This window comes from Eschrichtius robustus, chromosome 2, assembly GCF_028021215.1.
Source record: "Eschrichtius robustus isolate mEscRob2 chromosome 2, mEscRob2.pri, whole genome shotgun sequence".
Lineage (NCBI taxonomy): Eukaryota > Metazoa > Chordata > Mammalia > Artiodactyla > Eschrichtiidae > Eschrichtius > Eschrichtius robustus.
Genome location: NC_090825.1, coordinates 134589592 through 134611506, shown reverse-complemented (window position 1 = coordinate 134611506; position 21915 = coordinate 134589592). Strand labels below are relative to the sequence as shown.

Genomic DNA, 21915 nt, shown 5'->3' with positions numbered 1-21915 from the left:
CAAATGACTGCTGTTCCTGATGGGATGGTCTTGTTGAACAGTTTCCAGGTATGATTTTAAGAAAATGATAACCATATTGTAGGTCGCTTGCTTTGAATTTTTCCAAAAACCTTTACTCACAATAGGATGCCTACTCTACAAAGGATGCAGTTTCTCCCAGAGCGTATGACTCCATTCAGTTTTTAAGCAGAGATCTTTTAACATGGGCTTTCTCTCACCCTGCTCTTGGATATGGCGTCTTGGTGGGAGCATGGGCCTGGTGGAAAGGCTGACCATGTTCAGTCTGTGACTTGCTTTGCTCTAGTTGAATCCTTTTCTCAGCCCTGCAGCAGGCTGAGTGAGACCAGCATGAGCACTGGTGGCAGATAGAGAGCTTCTCTTCGGCCGCCTCCATTTGTGGTTAATTATAACTCCAGATGTTGACTATGTTGTCCTGGGTATCCACACGTTCTATGGCTGCGGGTGAAACAGGTTGGACTTGTGGATATGCAATATATTCACTGTGTTTAGTTAGTTTGTTTGTGATAAACGTGGATGCCTGGAGACTCCTGGACCACTGGGCACAGCAAGGGCCACTGTTTAGAGTTTCTCCAACCTGGTTTGGCTGAATCTCGATTTACCTTGACTCATGTCAACGTTGTCAAATGAAACCACTTTATACTTGCTTTCAAACAACATGCCACTTTGACTTGGCAGTTCTTGTCCTAGGAAACTATAAGCAAATATTCAAATATGTGGGCAAAATTTTATGTACAAGGATGTTTACCAAAGTATATTTATAATAGCAAAAACTTGAAAGTAATCAAATAATAGGAGATTTGTTGAATATCTTCTGTATATGATGAAATATTATAGAGTGAAAAAAAATCACATTTTGAAGATTATTTGACACCAGAAAAGGATATAAAATCTATATAGCATTATAAAAGTTGTATATACATGAAAAGATTTGGGAGAAGATGAGATAGAGGTGGTTTTAATTTATTATTTTGAGTATTTAAACTTTTTTTCTTAGCAATAACTCAATTTTTATAATCAGGAAAAAGCTAGATACTATTTTAAAATATATTAAACTGGAATTTTTAAGAGGAATCTACATTTCAGATGCCATATAACCAAAAAAAAAAAAAAAGATAGTGCGATGCATGATGGCAAGACAGTGGGAATTTCTAAGGTCAAACGAAAACTGCTTTGGCCCTAGCATCTTGTTAAGCACCAGAGCAGCATTTATTTAAGGCAGCATTTGACTAAGCTAATTCCAGACATTTCTCTCCACTCCTGTGCAGTTGGTTTTAAGTTGCAGAGGAGATTTCTGACTCAGGCCAATTGAGGGAGTATACATAAACATGGGGTTTATTTTGTCAGGGATGTTCTTGAGAGACTCAATTTTTTACTGATCTTTTTTGTTCTTTGTGGCCATTTATTTACTTTTGCAAATACCCCCGCAGATCCTCACTTGAGTGAAAAGGAGATCTGTTCTCACGCCAGGGCTCAGTCACCAATCAACAAGGCTCTAAGAATTGACTCTAAATTCGGTTACTGCTGTTTTTAACATTCCAGCAGGTTGGCTTGCTTTCTGTAAATGAATGATGTTGCTTCACATATTTTCAGAAAATCCTACCCATGTTTCATATTCTGTGCTTACCGTGTAAAAGAAGGCATTAATAATGTTTCTCCCCACCCTCCAGTTTCTTTTTTTCTTGTTTCTTTTTTGGCTTGCCTTTAACTGAGGTTCACGATGATGAAAGTGCTTACCTGCTACCTTGAATCCTCCAGGAAACATAAGAGACAAGTGACTAGAAAAGGTCTGAATTGATTCTACTCATCCCTTTAGTGAGTGCATGAGAAGAGAGGAGATCTACAGTTAAGGTCCTAAATCAGAGCTGGCAGTTAAAGTTTTTGTTGAGGATTTAGGGAGGCTAAAGCTAAAACTGAGTGTCATCTTGGAGGTTAATCCACCCGGCTCTGGAATGCGTGTCCCGCTGCCTGTGATACTGACATGGTGAAGCAGCTGAGGGTGAGAGGCCCTGGGTTTGCCTGTGTGCGGGGCGTTGGAGGTAGATGTAATGATGGCAATGCCAGGGTTCTGAGGCCAAGGTGTTTATTCCCTGAGACAGAAGATGCTGCATGGGCTAGGGCTGAAGGGGAGCAGGAACAGGTGGCTCTGGGCAGTCAGAAATGTCACACGTCTGTCTTGCAAAGCATTAAGCAGTAGCCCTTTTAAAGTTCAAGTTGACCACGTGGACCGAGGAAAGTATGGCAGTGAGGGAGTTAAGAGGCTGAGAGGACTTTCTTGTCCTTCTAAAAAGTGAAAAGCACACAGTTGCACCAAAGACAACCATGCAAAGATGGCAGCCAAGTCCATTGCCGGTGGATACCACCTTCCACATCATGGCACCTCGTCTCCAGACTCTGAATGGGACCACTTTTATACTCCAAGTCCTCATTCCTATACCTGAGAGCCAGGGTGAGTAGGCAGGCAGAGTAAAATACCCTTCACAAGCATCCTGAGTACCCTCCAAATAGTGATAAGCTGGATACAAATTGTGTCGTAAGCAAGAACGTGATTTTTGACCTTAGCCGGACCTGGATTTGAACCCAGGCTCTCTCACTGACTATATTTGTGACCTCAGACAAATGGACTATTAATACCATCTACCTTAATAGTTGCTACCTTAGGGTTGTTGTGGGAATTAAATGAGATAATATTAGTAACGTGCTCAGCAAATTACCTTGCACGTAGTAAGCACTCAAATATTAGTAATTCTAATAAGAACACAGATAATAGTAATCACGGTATTATCATGGTAGTAGCAGAAGTAGAAGTATTATTGCCAGTACTGCAGTAGTTTATTTATCAATATTTGTCTTATTTCTATGGAGATCCTGAAGTAAATATTCAATCAATGTCTGTTCACTCACTGTACAGTGGATGTTTGTGATGCACAAACAAGATTCTACTGAGCACTACGGAGGATAAGGGATTGTATAAAACATAATCCCTCCACTTAGATGCTTGTGATCTAGTTGGGTAGATAAAAAATGTAAATGCAGATAAGCCAAGGGACCAGTGTGATATAAACAAAGGCTGTGGTAACTTAGTGCTATTTGGGCCAATGTGATTAAGGAGGCTTTGGCATTGGCCTTGAAGGATGGATTTGATATCCTTTCAGTAGACAGAATTCCATGCAATGGGAACTGTATGTGCAGGGGCTTGCAGGTGGGAAATAACAACCTTTCCGGGAATGTTGAGACGCTTGACCAAAGGTTAAGTGAAGGGCAGCTTTGGCTGAATTCGTTTCAGACAGGCATGGCCCCAAACGTGGTCACTGAGATTAGGCAAAGTCTCAACACTCATAACCCTCCTGGATGTTCACAGCCAAGAGAACCAATCAGATTCATGCATAGATAACCTAAATTTAAAATGACCTTGGGAAGAGCCATGAGAAAGACACTTACAGATGTTGGATGCCTTAGGTGTATGGAGAAGTGAGACATTAACTCCAAATTGGGAGAATCTGGGCAGTCTTATTGGAAGGGGAAGAATCTTAACAAGACCTGGAAGGACGGTGGGACTTGAAGAGGGAGAGAAAGACATTACAGATCAGAGGAACAATGGAGCTAAAGCTTGGAGGTTGGAGAGTACTCTTTTATTTCCCAGCGAACATGGTCGTGTCATGTTTGTGGGCTCACAAGGTTATTCTACTTCGGGATAAAGGCCACTATAGTTTCCCGTGTGTCACTTGGCTAAAATGGAAGGCAGATGAGGAAGACCTCTCATCTGCTATTTCTTCACATTCCAACCAAGATGGGTTTCTTGTAGGGAAAATGAATCGGGGCTGATTCTTCCCTTGATAAACAAACAAGGTGGAAGATGATTGCTGTGGACGTCCCAAGTTACTGATGTGTCCCAGGCAGAAGTCTGTCTGTATTCTCTATGCCTAGAACTCAGTATCCAAGGAACCAGGACAACTGTCCATTTTATCCATTGTCTCCCATCACTCATCCAGCCCCAGTCTGACCTCATCAGGAAGGGGTTACCTTCCATTAGAAGTGAACCAACTACCGTAACACTGAAAGATCTGTTCAAGGCAAAGATACTCTCCTTCCCTCTGAGCCCCCATCTTCCTGACAAGGCTGTAGACCATCTCAATATGAAATACAGAGGCACAATTTTTTATCTGTGTTTCAGAAAAAAGGGCGCAGGAGTTCGGCCTCTACTAAATGTCGTTTAAACCTTGATTTCTCTACTACTTTGCTGCATAAAAGAACAAAATCAGGAGAGAGAAAGAGCAAGCTCAGTGTCTTCCAGATTTGTTATTTGATGATGACTTTGTTATCTAACGGTGACTTTATGTTGATGCGCGTGTGTGTGTGTGTGTGTGTTCCTCCCATCCTCTTCATTCTCTTGAGCCAACAGGTCTTGAAGAAGGCAGCATGTGACAGGCAGGTCTGCTGTTCTCTTTAAAGAATTGTGGTGTCTCAGCTTCTGAATTTCTTAGGCACCTGAACTAATGCTAGTTTACCACTAGAAAGCGCTGAGTATAATGCGAGTGTCATATTACAATTAACAGTAATTCTGGTGGCTGTCATCACTTACTCTGAACAGAGGATCTCCACACAAGTATGACAACGTTATGGCTGCTAATTCAAAGGCATCGTGTGAACTATGACAGACCCTGGTGCACCTTTTATGCTTATTCAAATGAATAAAGTCTAGCAGTTTAAATGGAGTAGAGGGAGAAAAAGTTTTAACACATTTCTGTAGATAAGCCCAGGAAAGGTCAACTTGGAAAAAGAAGTTGTGTTAAGGGAAGTAATTAAACAGAGCCAGAGAGATTGAATATCAGTGTTTTAAGGAGTAAATGAGGATAAATTCTGTTAATTATGTGACTTTTTCCAGTACTAATGCGATAATAAAGTACTCTAATTCTGGAGAGGCTTGTCACAATCCCAGCTAAAGCAGTGACCCTTCTACTAGGTGAGACCAAGCAGCGACTTATAAAGCTTTCTAGCAAAAAGCAAGAAATCAGAGTTAAATGGATTTTTTTCTTCACTCTCTGTGTTTAGTATAGAAAACCACTACCCAACACTGACCCGAGACTGTTGGTGAATGGACTGTCTTACTTGAGACACAAAGCACTTGTACTTGCTTTTATGTTTAGTTCCTAAGGGAAGAAATGTGAGCAACTCAGAGTATAAATAGCCCAGTGCAGGATTCTAGTTCAATGATTAACAGCACCAAAAAGATTATACTTAGGATGTTGGTGAAATTTCAATCTTCAAGACTTGAACCTTATAAAAATTGATGTCATGGTGAATGAGTGGGAACTTGTGTTAGGGCAGCAGAGAAACGAAACTTGATTGTTTGCAACATTATAATTATGGTGGGAGCACAAAGGAGAGAGTTTGGGGATATTGGTTTGGGAGGGTCAGGGCAGTGCCCTAATACATGTAATGTTTGAACTTGGTCTTGACTGATGATGACTAGTTGCTCAGGGGAGAAAGGATGGGAGAGGGAAAGAGGAAGTGTGCTAGGAGGAGCCATAGCATGTGCAAAGGTGCAGAGTTGGCAAAGCAGAGAGAGTGATGAATGGAAGGAGAAGTGGTCCACATAAGCTTGAAGGTGCAAAATGGGAGGAAGAATATGACAGGGGTAAGTTTGGTCCAGATCGCGAAGGAGAGGGGTGCTTCAACAACAGAAGGAAGCTTAAAATTTTTCAAAAACAGATAAGCATTTGCACAGATTTTAGCGCATAGTGTCTATGGACAGAGAGAAATACAGTAGCTGTCAGTGCATGTTGACTGCTGTGTCCTCCAGGAGCGCAGAGAAACTATGTGCCTGGAGAGCTCTGTTCCAGCTCTTAGAGCACAGGCTGCCTAGTGAGCCCCTGTGTTCAAATCTTGTCTATACTTGCCAGGAGCTGTCCGTTGGAAGACAAGTTAATCTCTTTGTCATTCAGCTGTTTTCTTCCCTGGAGAGTTGGGGCAAGGATGGAGGGTGACTGGGTGGATGGAGGAGTGTCAGGTTGCTGTGAGGATTAAAATAAAGTGTGTACTCCCCTGTGTTCATAGCAGCACTATTCACAATAGCCAAGACATGGAAACTTAAATGTCCATCAACAGATGAATGGATAAAGAAGATGGGGTATATATGTACAATGGAATATTACTCAGCCATAAAAAAGAATGAAATAATGCCATTTGCAGCAACATGGATGGACCTAGAGATTATCACACTAAAGCGAAGTAAGTCAGAAAGAGAAAGACAAATACCATATGATATCACTTACATGTGGAATCTAAAATATGACACAAATGAACTTATCTACAAAGTAGAAACAGACTTACAGACATAGCGAACAGACTTGTGGTTGCCAAGGGGGAGGGAAGGATTGGGAGTGTGGGATTAGCAAATGCCAACTATTATATATAGGATGGATAAACAATAAGGTCCTCTTGTATAGCACAGGCAACTATATTCAATATCCTGTGATAAGCCATATTGGAAAAGAGCATGAAAAAAAAAAAATATATATATATATGTATAACTGAATCACTTTGCTGTACAGCAGAAATTAACACGTTGTAAATTCACCTATACTTCAATCAAATTTAAAAATAAATAAAGTATGTACTAAGCACAGTATCTGGCACATAGTAAGTACTCAATAAGTATCAGCTATGCTTTTACTCACTACTATTTTTCTTTTTTTTTTTTTTAATTATTATTTATTTATTTATTTATTTATTTATTTATTTTTGGCTGTGTTGGGTCTTCGTTTCTGTGCGAGGGCTTCCTCTAGCTGTGGCAAGTGGGGGCCACTCTTCATCGCGGTGCACGGGCCTCACTATCGTGGCCTTTCGTTGCGGAGCACAGGCTCCAGATGCGCAGGCTCAGTCAGTAATTGTGGCTCACGGGCCCAGCTGTTCTGCGGCATGTGGGATCTTCCCAGACCAGGGCTCGAACCCGTGTCCCCTGCATTAGCAGGCAGATTCTCAACCACTGCGCCACCAGGGAAGCCCTACTATTTTTCTAAAACCCAACATTTGGTAAAATATTCAATTAGGCTACTTTGGAGCACTCTTTCCCTTAAAAAAAAAATCAACCATGATCCGAAAGAAATTGGTATTCTGAGGCATGGTTAAGAATCATCGCAGTAGAGAGTGCATGCACACTTGATCCTGTAATTCAAGGAAGAATACATGAAATCCCATATCTTCCCAGACTGTTCCCTTTGAGAACAACTTATCATCATCACTATCTTTGTAAGGGAAGAGCCATCTTTTTTAAAAAAAAAAGAAAACTCAAAACTCTCTATGGGTTCAGAGACATGTTCTGGAAGTGGACTGTTTGGTTGGGAGAGAACACATACGGGGTTCAAGCAGACCGACTGCCCTCCACAGCTCCTAGCCTGAGTTGGGGTTGGGGAATTGTCAGGTTTCAGTTAGGGGCCCCTTTGTTACACATGGTAGCCATCTCAGGAACACCCCAGAAGGAGATGAAAACTCAGGGAGAATTAGGGACCTCAACTTTAGCCTTTAGCACCCACCCACAACTTCTCTGCTTAACTCTGAGGATGCTGTGCTTTTCATTAGTAAGGAAAACTATTCATTTATCACCATTTTTCTTATCTCCACCATGTGGTGTGGGTCTTCCCACCAGAATTAAGAAGCTAGCCTTGAGTCAACTGGGAAAGACATTTAAGATCAAGTGTGTGCATTTGGGGGTGGGGTGGGGGGGTCACATCATGGTCTCCTTTCAGCAGATGACCCTTAAATATCTCTGGGGCAGGATTCATTTTCGTCTGTCACCCTCCAAAGGGTTCTAACTGGAAGTGATGGGGAGAAAATCCTTTTGTTTAGTCACTATTATTTTTTTTCATTTTTACTTTGTATTGGAGTATAGTTGATTAACAATGTTTTGTTAGTTTCAGACATACAGCAAAGTGATTCAGTTATACATATACATATATCTATTCTTTTTCAAATTATTTTCTCTTTTTCAAATTCTTTTCCCATTTAGGTTATTACAGAATATTGAGTAGAGTTCCCGTGCTGTACAGTAGGTCCTTGTTGGTTATCTGCTTTAAATATAGTAGTGTGTACATGTCAGTCCCAAACTCCCAATCTATCCCTATTAAAAATTAGGAGAATCAGAAAATTGGGAATTCCCCCAGGCATTTATTCATTCATTACTTGTTCATTCATTTCCCAAATATTTTAGTGCACGATGTCAAGCCCTATCCTAGGCTCTGGGTAAAAAAGACAGTGATGGGGACTGAAGGGAACCACAGAGGTAGGATGCAGGAAAGTCATCCCTGGGGAGGCGATGTCTAAGGGAGATCTAAAGGATGAGAAAGAACTGGGCCAGGTCATTCCAGGGCCCAGAGTGAGGAAGAGCTTGGCATGTTTGTGGAAGTAAAAGGAAGACCCCAAGGCTGGAGTCGAAATAGAGGCTGCCACTAAGCAACTGAGTGACTTTGGCCATACCGCTTGACCTCTTTGAGCCTCAGTAGACTAATCCATCAAATGGGGGCAACTCTACCCATCCCCTAACACATCTTTCAAGAGTTTTTTTTGAAGAGCAATTCAAGAAAAGTTAGAAAAGAGATGATTTTTCAAGTGAAGCATAGTTTAAAAAGTATACCATTATTTTTTATTATTGATTTAGCAAAGAATTATTGCTAGTAGACCTTAGCACAAGTTTGAATACCTGTTTTTCATCTAAGGAGATTTATCCCTGGAAATAACAGAAGCCCACTCTTATCATATAGTTTCACTTTTAACTTGGTCCAAGTGTAGGCAGTGAGCCCTACACTATAGTCTTGCTCTCTGTTATGAACTATAACCTGGCCTCAGGTCCTGGTTCTGCTACTTACAGCCTGGATGAGATGTTGTGCTCTTTTACCAACCTCTCTGGCCTCAGTATATTCACCTGTGAAATGGGGCCATTAATAGGACCTAACTGTCTGGGAGTGTCAGGATTCATTGGAATGATCCCTGTAAATGCCCAGTGCCTGGCACCTGCTGAGTGAAATGGGGGATCTAGGTGAAATCACGGGTGATTCCCATGCTAGTGAGGCCGCCCAGACTCATGTGTCCTCCCATTAAATGTAAGAAGGGAGAAAACTTGCTTGTACCGGGTTGGTAATATCTTCTTCCATAGACATTGTTCCAAATTGCTGACTTTCCAGGCCACAGACTCTTCAGAAGCCAGGAGGAAGGCACCGAGTCAGGTGTTTTGTTTCCTGCATGGTTAATTGGTTGTAAAATGCTAATAAAACTTACTGCTTCTGATTGAATTAAGTGCCCTAGGAAATCCAGCTCTGAACAGGTGGGCGTGGACGGTTTTCCCTGTGTCTGTATTCATGTCCGTGGGCAGCCTCATACTGGTAAATGTGCTTCTGGGTGCAGATGTTTTTCCTAACTTTTCCCATCACCCAACATGTCAGCTGCCAAAAGTCTGGGAGAAAACCAAGCTTGAGTACATCTGGATTTCAGGTGACAAGGATTCTCAAAAATAACAAAACAAAACATGCCATTACCTCAAACGCAAAAACTACTTTTTTTTTTTATTATGAGAGAGTCCCATTTAGTGGAACCAGAGGGCTCCTTTTTTTTTTTTAATATTTATTTAATTTAATTAATTTATTTATTTATGGCTGTGTTGGGTCTTCATTTCTGTGCGAGGGCTTTCTCTAGTTGCGGCAAGTGGGGACCACTCTTCATCGCGGTGCGCGGGCCTCTCATTATCGCGGCCTCTCCCGCTGCGGGAGCACAGGCTCCAGACGTACAGGCTCAGCAATTGTGGCTCACGGGCCTAGTCGCTCCGCGGCATGTGGGATCTTCCCAGACCAGGGCTCGAACCCGTGTCCCCTGCATTAGCAGGCAGATTCTCAACCACTGCGCCACCAGGGGAGCCCAGGGCTCCTTTTTTTTAAATTACTTTTTTAAATTAAAAAATGGGCCCAAAGAAGCCCTGCCCTAGCCTCACAGACAAATGACTTGCTGCTAATTTGGTTATTACACTTCAGAGCAAGAGATGCAAACTGGGACTCCACTCCCAGATCTGTTATATCTGGCCCTTATATTGTCTGGAAGATTGGCAGACTTCACACTTAGTATGTATTTCCAGCTTCTCTCGAAATGGGAAGCTCTGGCAACGCTGCCCCCAAGTTCCCTCGTGGAGTCAGTTAGCTGGAGAAGAGTGAGGCTGCCTCACGTGGACCAGACATCCTCTCTTCAGTTACTACAGTTCTTGGTACTGTCTGAGGTGTTACATGTAGCCTAGTTCACTCATTGTTGTTACCTGCCTGGAGAGATTTATCTATCTGTCTATCTGTCTATCTATCTATCTATCTATCTATCTATCTGGACAGAGAGTTGAGAGGGGGCCATAGCATATTGAGATTGTACAGCCCGAAAGTTACCAGGGCTCAATAGAGTAGAATATTCTCTCTCTTTCACGTATACTTTTTTGGGGGATCCTTCCTTTTGCTACCTTCTCAGCTTCATCATTCTGTCAACATCTCCATCTCCACTTTCCTCCTCCTTTCCTGGAGGGCATCGGATGATGTGAACTCCTCTACATTCTCTCCTCCCCACCTAGCAGAGTTTCCTTGTCCTGTGATCTCTATTAGGTGGGATACTAGTGGATTTTATTCTATTATGGTTTCATCTCGAAGAATAGAATTTTCCAGCACACACAGCCTCACATTTTTCCAGGTTCAACTCTAAGAAGAATGGAGCCCATCTCTGTTTTGAGCCACTCAGGCAAAAGTCCTCCAGCTAGCTTGGATTGGGCCTGATTGGCTTGACTTGGATTACAAACTCATCTCTAAAGCAGTCATATAGTTGGGGGAGTGATGCCATGACTGGTCAGGCCTGGATTACAGGCACCGCTGTGGCCCAGGTGTGGAATGACTTCATACTGATGAAATACAAGGACTCTTGGGTGAGAACAAGGACGTTTTTCAAAAGAAGCATGGAGGACTGTTATCAAAAATAGGGGAAAATGGATTCTGGGCAATCAACTCACTGATTCCTTCTGCAATCTGGACCCATTCTACAGAAAAAAAGTATGGATAAAACTTTGGGTACAATGTTCAGGTATTCAAGAGCCATATGTAGACCATCCATTGACTCTAGATTAAGAATATATGGACTAGATAATTTCTAAGTTCTTGTCCCATTTTACTAAATGATCAACCAATTTTTGTGATAAAAGCTTCTTTGGAGTTTTGTTTCCAGTGTTTCTGGTTTAAACTGAAGCTGTTTAAGAGTGACTTGTTGGGAGGGGAGGGCAAGGGAGTGTGACCTGTGAGCTGCAAAGCACCCTCAGAAAGTCTCAATTATGTCATTGTTCATCTACAATATTGCTTTAGTTTCATATTCCATCAGCATCCTTATGATATCATGAGAAATAGTGCTTAATAACATGTCAGACTCTATTTTGCATTATGATTTTAAAATGATAAATTTCTTCTTATATTTTTATGAACTAGAACACACAGACTTATTGGATCGCCCATAATATAAACTGGAATAATTTGGAGCTCATGAGATTATTGGCAGTGCTCTGTGGGCATGATGCCCACTGGTCATTTTTATTTGGAGACTGATCCTGAGCTTTAAATCCAAATTAAGGAGTCACTTGTTTTTGTCTGAACTTCACTTGTGTGGCATGTTGGAATGCAGTGATTTTTTTTTCAATGAAAGCCATTGCTCAAATTAAATTCATTATCCCCAATGGTGTGTGAGCCTGGAGGATGGGAGGCAACACAGAATGATGCTGAGATTGGGATGAGGAAGGATGTGGCCAGAAAAGTGAACAGACAAGGGGAGTGAGATTTTTAAAAAAGGGATGTTGAGGTTTAAATAGGCTTAGAAATAATTTTCATCCTAGCAAGACTTCTTGCTTCTCTCTTGGGGAACAACTTCTTCAGCTGATGCCTTTATCTTTTCTTTCCTGTTTGGTAGAAAAATGAGCTTATTTCTTTTCCTTGAAGCAAAAATTTGTCAAGTATCAGCTTTCCCTGGCAACCAGGAACTCCTTTCTTTCTCTGTGGCTTATATTGGACAGGAGGTGGGGTGGGTGAATGAATTTAATTTTTCTTTTTACTCAGAGGTGATTTGACATAAGTTTTTACACCTGGTTTCAATGACACATGATTAGATGTCCATCCCTTCTGTGCAGTTCACTATTTCTGGTGTATAACTTTGCATTTGTCACATGGTATTGACATGACTTTTGACTTTAAAAAATACATTAGATATCAAGGCTCAACATTCAGTGTACATCCGAATTATCTGAGTATCTTACCCCCGAGCCAACTCCCACCAGGGCAAGATTACCAGATAATTCTGACATAGGTGGCCTGCACTTTGATGAGCTTCTATAAGGGCAGGGGTGAAGTTGTCTTCTGAGCTTGAGCTTGGCATGTAGTAGGTGCTTAGTTAATACTTAATGAAGGAGGGACTGAATAATTTAATGGATAACTTAAAGAAATAGGCTGAACCAAGAGATAGCAAATCACCAAGAGCTTTAACCACTGGGTTTCAATGAAGTCATCAGAAGGGTATGTAGAATTTTGGAGAGAGGTGATCCATTTCATACTATTAGTTACATGACATTTTGTCCCTTTGGGTTATGCTTAAATGCCTTAAGACCAATGGCAAGTTTAACTTAAATAAAATATTTTAAACTTTGATGTTGAGGAATTTTAAAGTAGGAAATTGAGGATACCAATGGTGTGGAATCTGCCCAGTTGATACTCTTTTATGAATTATGCATATGAGAAACTAATAAATGATCTACATTTTACAGAGTATGAGATGGATAGCTCTTAGGTGTTCTCATTTGCATCAACTGGCATATCTTAGAGCATAAAGACTTTGGCAAAGACACTCATCATTTTTAGTCCCTAATTTATCCATTGCAAAATGGGGGCAGCATTCCCTAGGTTCTATTCTGAATGATATTCACTTCCATTTTTACAAAAATTAAGTTGTTTGTCTTTTCTTAAAGTAATGCCTATTCAGAAGAAATTCAGAGAACAGAGAAAAAAGTGGAAAAAAGAAAGACGTCATCTTTGTGCTGTAATTCAAAGTTAACTGCCATTAATACTAACGGTCAATCAAGTCGGATATTTACTTACTGTTTTCCAAATACAGCTGTACCTGGTGCTGTGGGGAAGACAGAGACACTGTAAAGGTGTCTGCAGTGCTGTGGAGGGGGCAGATGATTACTCAAGTGACTGGAGTACAGAATGTGAGGACGGAGTGTGACCAGAGCTGTAGCAGAGTGGAGGAGGGAATGATTCATTCTAGCTGAGGTTCTTGGGCTCAGTGCATTTAAACTGCACCTGGAAGATAAGTAGGATTATGGGAGGGTGAGATGGTGTGGGGTTGGGGAAGGCATTTCAGATCCAGGAATCCAGCCTTTGGGGAAGGCAGGAAGGAAACTTCATGTTCAGGGCGCAGGGTGTATCTCGACGTGACTGAAGCGAAGAATGCAAGAAGGTAAAGAGTAGGGGACCAATGTGCCTGGAAAGGTAAAATCTTGACATTATTAGGGACTTTGACCGATCCCCTGATCCAGCCATGGCCGGAACACTCACAACAGATTAATACTTTATGAGTATTCAACCTGTCTTGGTAATTACTCACAAACCCTATCACCTGCAGCGCCCACTTTTTTCCCCTGGAAATTCTATTTTTAAGTGGTTTCCTTAAAAATAAAAGTTTTTTTTTTTTCTTTTGGAGAAAAACTTGAACCAAAGTCAGTGTGATCTTAGTACAGTTGGTATTAAGGGAGAAGAACTGGTACATGTTAGGCTCTCTGGGAATATTTATTGATTGAGTAAATGAATGACACTGAACATTTACAGTTCATAAAGTCTTGAAAAACAGTAGTGACTTGGGTGTTCAAAAAAACCCTCATGTTTCAGTTACTGTGGATTTGAACTTCTTGATCTTTCTCTGGTGTCGGTCACCTCCACAGGGGAAATTAATATCGAAACTCTTAGAGTCCTTAGGAGGAAAAGTGAAATTGTAACATCAGATTCTAAATGAGTCTGCTTTAAAATTTTATACACATAGGTATTAAACAGAGGGGTACTAAAAGCCTTTTATTTTCAACCTGTGGCTTTCTGTCTGCAAGAAAGACATTCAAAGATAGTGGCTTGTGGAACTGGTAACCACAGATAGTATAACTAAATCCTTAAGGTGATATTCACTGACTCCTCCCAAGAGACCCAGGTTACACTGTTTTTGCTTTGGCCATCATTCTCTGAACTTGGTTTGACTCTATTACCAGACCCACTGGTCATTAATTGTGGTTAAAATGCATTTGAAATAGGCGAGGGTGTGCATAAGCAAAATTGAAACACATTAACATTTATAATTGGGAATATTCTAGTGGCAATACCAGAAATTTGTATGGTGACTTCAGCTGTAATCTTGAATGAATTTGATGATGCTGATAAGAGAATAGCTAGATATGGTCAATGATCTGTAGTCCTATAATATCTATCATATATATAACATACAAAGGAACATAGTTTCATGGATGTGGGTTTTGGAGCCAAACTGCCTACATTCAAATCCCAGCTCTACCACTTACTTGATAGGAAACCTTGGGCAAATCTCATAACCCCTCAGTAGTGTTATCTATAAAATGAGAATTGAGATAGTACTTCGTAGGGTTGTTGTGAAGAGTAAATGGATTAATACATGTAAAGCACTCAGAACAGTGTCTTGTACATGGTATACTCATGTGTCTGCTGTAGTACCTGCTAAGTTGAGGTGTTGAGGCTCCTCCCACTTCACCTTTTAGGCCGGGCTTTGTGGGATGGGTCATTGTTATTGAAACAAAGTTGCCACTGCATTTGCATCTTTTCCAGCCTGGGGAAGGATTTGCACCAGTGACCAGAAATGCCCGTCTCAGATCCTATCCCTGGGTCTGCAGGAACTCTGTGCCATGTGATTCATTGCAGATCATGATCCTTGTAATGGAAACAGTTTAAGACAAATACATTCTCAGTCTATGCCCAGCCCCAAGAAGGACAAATACTTGGGTTTGTTTTTTGTTTTGTTTTGTTTTTTAATTAATTTTTATTGGTATAGTTGATTGACAATGTTGTGTTAGTTTCTGCTGTACAGCAAAGTGAATCAGTTATACATATACATCTATCCACTCTTTTTTCGATTCTTTTCCCATATAGGTCATTTACAAAATATTGAGTAGAGTTCCCTGTGCTATACAGTAGGTCCTTATTAGTTATCTATTTTATATATAGTAGTGTGTATATGTCAATCCCAATCTCCCAATTTATCCCTCCCCCCTTCCTCCCTTGGTAACCATAAGTTTGTTTTCTACATCTGTGACTCTATTTCTGTTTTGTAAATAAGTTCATTTGTACCATTGTTTTAGATTCCACATATAAGCGATATTATATATTTGTCTTTCTCTGTCTGACTTACTTGACTCCGTATGACAATCTTTAGGTCCATCCATGTCACTGCAAATGACATTATTTTGTTCTTTTTTATGGCTGAGTAATATTCCATTGTATATATGTACCATATCTTCTTTATGCATTCCTCCGTCAGTGGACAATACTTGGTTTTGTTATCTGCCTCATTCCTGCTGCAAATCAAACTACTAGGGTGACTCAAAATGTCTGCCCAGGGCCAGGGTTTGTACCTTAATACATTTAAGCAAGAAACACTTGGCATTTGAGTAATCTTCATAAAAGAGTATCCCTGAAGATGAACGCCTGCTCTGCCACACCACGTTCTACAGTTCTTTGGATGTGTGATGCTTTCTCATTTAATTTCCAGTCTAACCTTGTAACAGTTGGTGTAAGCTACAGCACCCTTGCTCTGGCTTCCCTTCTCCATGTCATTTCTAAAGAATTGTGATTTATTCTTTCCCCATTGGCCACTGGTTATTTTGTCCTCCCCTCTCACTTTCCTGGTGCTTTTTCCCACCTTTCAGATTTGACTTTTAGCGCCAGGAGACCTGTTTGTTGTGGGTCCTTTTACTGAAAACTATTTTTAAATTCTTTATTCTGCTGCTCTGCTATCCCAAACACCTTTTTCTTTCTTTTTGGTAAATCCTCGCCGCTAATTATGTCCTTCCATTACGGCCCAGCTTGAGCTCTGAGGTCAGGGATGCTTTTCAAGTTGATCATGTTCGTCCCTTCAGGCTGAGAACACTTTGCAGAAATGTCTAAGATCCGAGGGACCTTGGCCACGGGAAAAGGCAAACTCCTTGAAGTCAGTGGCCAAGAATAGGGGCAGCACGTGCTCTCCCTCTGGGATCCCCAAGATAGAGCCACAGCGTGGTATCATTCCACCTCCCACTGTGGGGAGGGAGGAGAGAATGTGCCTCATCTGTGTAGAAGCCTCTCTGTGACCCTCGTTCTCCCCTTCCTGCCTTCCTCATCTCTCAGACAGAACTGGTGGGGGGGGGGGGCGGTTTGAGTCAAGGCAGGTCCTCTCTCAGCAGCGTACTTGAATATCAGGAAAGGAGAGGCGGTCAGCCAGGCGGTGAGAAACCTTTGCCCTCGCAGAGGTTCAGCCTCCTCAGTCTGCCCTGGTGGCATCCCTAGGATTTTGGCAGACTTAGGGGTATCATATTTTCACATGCATGAACTGTACTCTACAACTTTTCCTGTGGACTAGGAACCCAAAAGTGTTGACATTGAAAATAAAGTTTTCTCTTTCTAGCTGTTTTCGTCCCCTGTTTTGAAGGGAGATCTATTTTTCATGGCAGTGGCCATGGACTCGTGTTTACCTCTTCATGGAGGGCTCCCATGGAGTAGTGATGGCATTTCTGAAACAGTCTCTGGCATCTCGGGCGGTCTGGATAGGGATAGGTGCTTTCTGGTTAAGTATTTTTAATTTGAGAGAATCCTTGTACTCCTGGAAAGTCTTCCTTGGTTACATCTGGGCAGTAGATCTGGTCCTGGAGCAGGCAGTTCTGCTCTTCGTCGTCAAAGCAAGGAAGATGGCTCAGTCTATGACAGGAACTCCTCCAAAGAGGCCCTTTGAATCATGAGGCATTTCTCTCTCTACCCTCCAGCGAGTGTGTGTGGGAACAGCTTGAATTTCACACAGAAGGGACCCCACGGTTGTTTCCACACAGCTGTTTCCTTCACTGGGCCAGAGTGAGTCTCCGTGTCTTGAATATCTTTGAGAAGGATCGTCTGCCACATAACCATCTGTGGGCATAAGTCAGAGGAACTTTCAGAGAGGCTTAAGACTGCAAATGGGGCTTTTATGTCTTAGTTTAGGTGTGCCTTGATGCTGTTCCTTTCCAGCCTGGACATTATGAGAGCGGCTGAAAACATCCAGACATGATTTTTCAGAATTGGGGTGGGGGAGGTGAAAACTCAACCTGCTCAGCCCAGATCTATTGCAACACTTTGCATAATAATTAATGATGTATAAGCTGTTGCCTAATGGACGGTTTTACTGTGTATGCCCGTCAGTTGTGACTAGCTGGAGTCCTCTGTGATTTAAGCTACTACCTCTCTCCTTTATGTCTTGGCCTTTGGGTAGAGCTGCTGTAGTCATTATTATCTCTCTTTGGTTTCTTTTTTATTTCTTTTTGTAGGTCACTCAATGAAACCTATAGTTCTCGTCAGATACATAGATCTTGGCTTCTTTTCTTAACCTTAACATTCAAAGAGAGAAGAATACTTTCTGTACCTGAAAAATCTCAATATCTCTGAGTGTTAGGCAGTGAGCAGTGGCCAGGGACAAATGATAATGAAAATAATTATCTCTTCTTCTATGCCAGGTACTATTTAAACACTCCACATATATTACTCATTTAATTCTCAATAACCCTCTGAAGTAGTTTCTTTTATTGTCCCCATTTTACAGATGAGAAAATTGAGGCACAGAGAGGATAAGTAACTTTTCTAAAGTCACACAGTTAATTAAAGAGTAAAGCTAGAATTACGATGAAAGCCACACCATGTTGCTAAGAGGGAGGTACTGTTATTCCCATGTTTTATTGAGGCCACTGAGGTTCAGGGAATTGTAGAAATTTACCCAGGCTTGTCTTATCTTTAACCCAGGCTCCTGTCCAGTATACTCTACTGCTGTCTTCATTTTAGAATGTTCCCATTTCTACCCTTAGGAGGTCCTGGATTCTGTTTAGTTGTACAAATATTTACTGAAAACCCATTGGTTCTGAGTCTTGTGCCATGTGCTGGGTATACAGAGATAATTTTTTGTTATTTTACGTCCTCGTATGGATGGGTCATATCCTGTTGGCTAATTTCATCAACTTTCCTTTTGGGGGAGCCTAGTGGTACCTTTGGTATCCAGCACTGTGCTTGTCACATGAAAGCTACTCCTAATACTGAATATCTATTGGTTGGTAAAATGTGACACAAGGAAATCACTGAATAAACAATTATGTTCTACAAATGTGTGTGGTCGGTTCAGTTAATGTTCAACGATGGGTAATGTCCTACATTAGCCTCATTGGTGAACTTAAACACAACTTTCAATAGGATGTCACTTTTGGTTTTATGACTGTCACTTTCCTAATTGAGGTAGTAGACTAAGTAGTGCAGTAGCTCTGGTGTTGAGCTTTTATTGGGTTGGCTTTTGAAAAGCTAACACTGTATTGGAAAAATCATGCAACTAGAAGTCAGGACATGTGGATTATAGTTTTATCTCTCAGAATGATTATAACTGTGTGAGTATTGTCGTGTCTTCTGATGTCTCAATTTTCCCGTATGCACGACGAGGAAGATAGACTCAGTGTTGGTTTAGGTCACTTATAAAGTCCTGTAAATCACGGAGAAAATTCATACCATGACGAGTCCTTTGGGCTAATATAGGGTATTAGCTTAGTTTTGACTGTAGATAAATATCTTAATTTTGTGGAGTCTTAGTTTTTTTACCATTCAAATGGGTTGATCATTCCTGGCCTGCCTAATTTGTAGGACTTTTGTGAGTATTTAGTGAGATTCTGGGTATATAAGTGCTTTGGATAATATAACACTGCATGAACACAAGATATTATTCGTATCGAAAGTTAACAGAAAGGTGTCAGGTTTCTCGCCACTCCTCCCCCCTACCAAAAAAAAAAAAAAATCCTGGAGTTTGGTCCTGGTTGGGCTGTTTCCTGTAGTTTATAGAACTCTTTGGAACGCTAAAGGGTCAATAGGGGCTTTGTCCTGCCTTAGGTCAGTTTCCCACGGTTGGGGTAAGGCTGCACACTCTTTCCCCCGACAACGTTATCAAACACACCCGACACTCAAAATGTGGTAATTTGTTAGACAAAAGTGAGGTCTTGAGTTACACTAACCTCCGCTTTGTTCAAAGCACCCCCTCGGAATCTGAGATCTTCTCCATAGGCCAGCAGAAGTGCACGTGTCCCCCAGGTTTACAAATGCCTTAAAAACAGCCTGATAAATCATCCCCCGAGTTTGTGTACCATGTCTAACTTCGTGTCTCGGTGGGGATATTTTTAACTCCTGCTTCTAACTCCTCTCAGTTCCTTTGAGGCAGTGTGATCCGAAAGGGTCAGACATTTGGCATCTACTTGGGGGAAAACTTTGAAAGAGTTCCTGATGCTCCCCCTGGGGTAGGGCTGGCTTTCTCCGAAAGAACTGGCCCTTCAGAGTGTCTTTGCCACATAAGGGCTTGTGCGAGGCCCCAGGCACCAGTTGATGCCGTCTCTTCCCCACGACAGATGGTCAAGCCTTCAATTTCAGCTAGTGGTCTGCTGTTGAGAGGGCGGGCAGGAGATTCTGCCAGCGTGCCAAGTGACAGGGCTGCTTAGGGTAATGGGGATCTGGTGTGTGCCCGGCATAGCTTTTGTGCTAACGATGGGCTGGTGACAGGCGCCTCGCCCCGGCTCATCGCTGAGACAGAAGATTCCCCTGCTCCCTTGATTCTGTTTCTCTCTGGCAGAGCTAGCGTCCTGTTTGCTGGTCTTTCAAAAGCCATTTTGGCACCAGATGGACCCCCTCACGGGGGCTAGCAGTTGTCTGACTTGAGGATGTCAGAGGGTGTGCTGACAGCTCCTTCTAACACAACCTGAATCTGGCTGTCGAGTCTGGGCTCAAATGGCTTAAACACACACAGGCAGCAAATATTATCAACCCTGGGGAACCGGGAATGGGAGCCGGGTGCCCACTGGATGGAGAAAGGCAGCGACGTCTCCCTCCACAATATTCATGTTGACGGAGTGGAAATAATCGTACTAATAATTAGTCTTATGATTACACTTATTTGTGCAATTGCCATTATTAGTACAGTTGCTGTCAATGGTACAATTACTATTAATATCAATATTGCACTACTTCTATTATTATTAAAACTACTATAGCATAATGGTTAAAAGCACAGGCTCTGTGCAAATTTGAGTTGATTCACATTTAATAACCTTTGGGCAACTTATTTAACTTCTCCGAACCTCAGTTTCCTCATCAATAAAATGGGATTAATACTGGAGTTTATTTAGGAGGCTTGAGTTGGGAAAATGCATTTGACATTCTTAGCGTTCTGAGCACGAAGTAAGCACCTAATACATGAAAGACATGATTATTATCGCTGCCACCATCACCATGCTTACTGTGTTCCAGACACTATGCATCATTGCAGTTAATTTTCACACTTGCCTTATATGGTAGGGACTGGTATTATACCCAATTTATAGATAAGAAAAGTGTGGTGCAGAGAAGTTCAGCTATTTATCAAGGTCACACAGCAGTACCTGTCAGAGTTTGGATGGGAATCCCGTTCTGGGTATTTCTAAGGGTTGTGGCTTTTCTATCATACCAAGCTGACTCTTACTGTCAACTTCGTGATAATCAGCCCTGTCCTGGGGTTTGGGTGGCTTTTAAATATTCCCTTCCAACCAGCTATGCTTGGAAGAAGCAGCCAGTTTTCACATTTCAGGTGTCTTTGGATGTAGGCTTGAACCCCAGCAAGATGGCAGACTCACGGTCCCGACCTCCACCACATTAAACAGAGTCTGACAGCAATGTGTGATCACTAGGACTACCCAGCATTTGCCTCTGAGAGTTCAGAGGAAAGGGACAGTGCAAAGGCACCTAGGATTGTGACCACTCTCTCAAACCCCTTTCCTTTCGCCCAGACTACTACTGAAGTCAGGAGTCAGCACTGGCCAGTTGGGCTAGGGAATGACAGTGTTGCCTTTGAGCTGGATTTCATTTTACACAGTTGGGTTTCAGCAGTGTTCCATGAGTCATTTGTCTTGTTCAAAATGTTGATAAACTTTGGCCTCTGTGAAGAGAACCTGGAAGTAGGGATGAAGGATTGTTCAGAAGCCAGCTTTTACTGATGGGCAGTTGAGTGTTGCATGATGTTGAAAGAGCCATTTCAGGAAGATGTTTACATTTTAAAATGTTATTTTTGGGTTGACAAAGTCATTGTCTCTCTTCAAAGAGTTATTCCCACGCCATACTTCCCTCTTGGCATATTCTAAGAGACCAGGGAGGAGAGAGATTCTGCTGGGATATCTCTCAGTTTGGTTTTCAGAAATTGGCTGAATTTGGTGCATCTTTGTGCTATGCTGTCATTACAGAGGTGTTATTTGGTTGATAGGCTTTGTACTCAGAGCTAAGACCGGACTGAGGCATCCTGGAGTGACAGTTCTTCACAAATTATGTGTATTGAAGTAGGGATTTTACTCCAGTGTAGACTTGAAGCGGAGAAAAGGTGAAGACAAGAAAATTCCTATGGGAATTTAACTAATCAACATTTTAATGCAGTGTAACATTTTGGGAAAATATTTGGGCCTGAAATTCACAGCACTAAAAGTAAAAAGGAATGAAGAACTTTCGGCAGCTTTTAAAATGCTTCTTTCCCCAAACATAGGCAGGTGGAGAGGTTTAATTGTAGGTGGCCAACAAG

The 21915-nt window shown here is 41.7% G+C and overlaps 1 protein-coding gene across 11 annotated transcripts in view; it reads left to right on the top strand.

Moving 5' to 3' along the window:
• Nucleotides 1–21915, top strand: part of EBF1 (EBF transcription factor 1) — a 398013-nt gene that overhangs the window by 234321 nt on the left and 141777 nt on the right. The window lies entirely within an intron of this gene.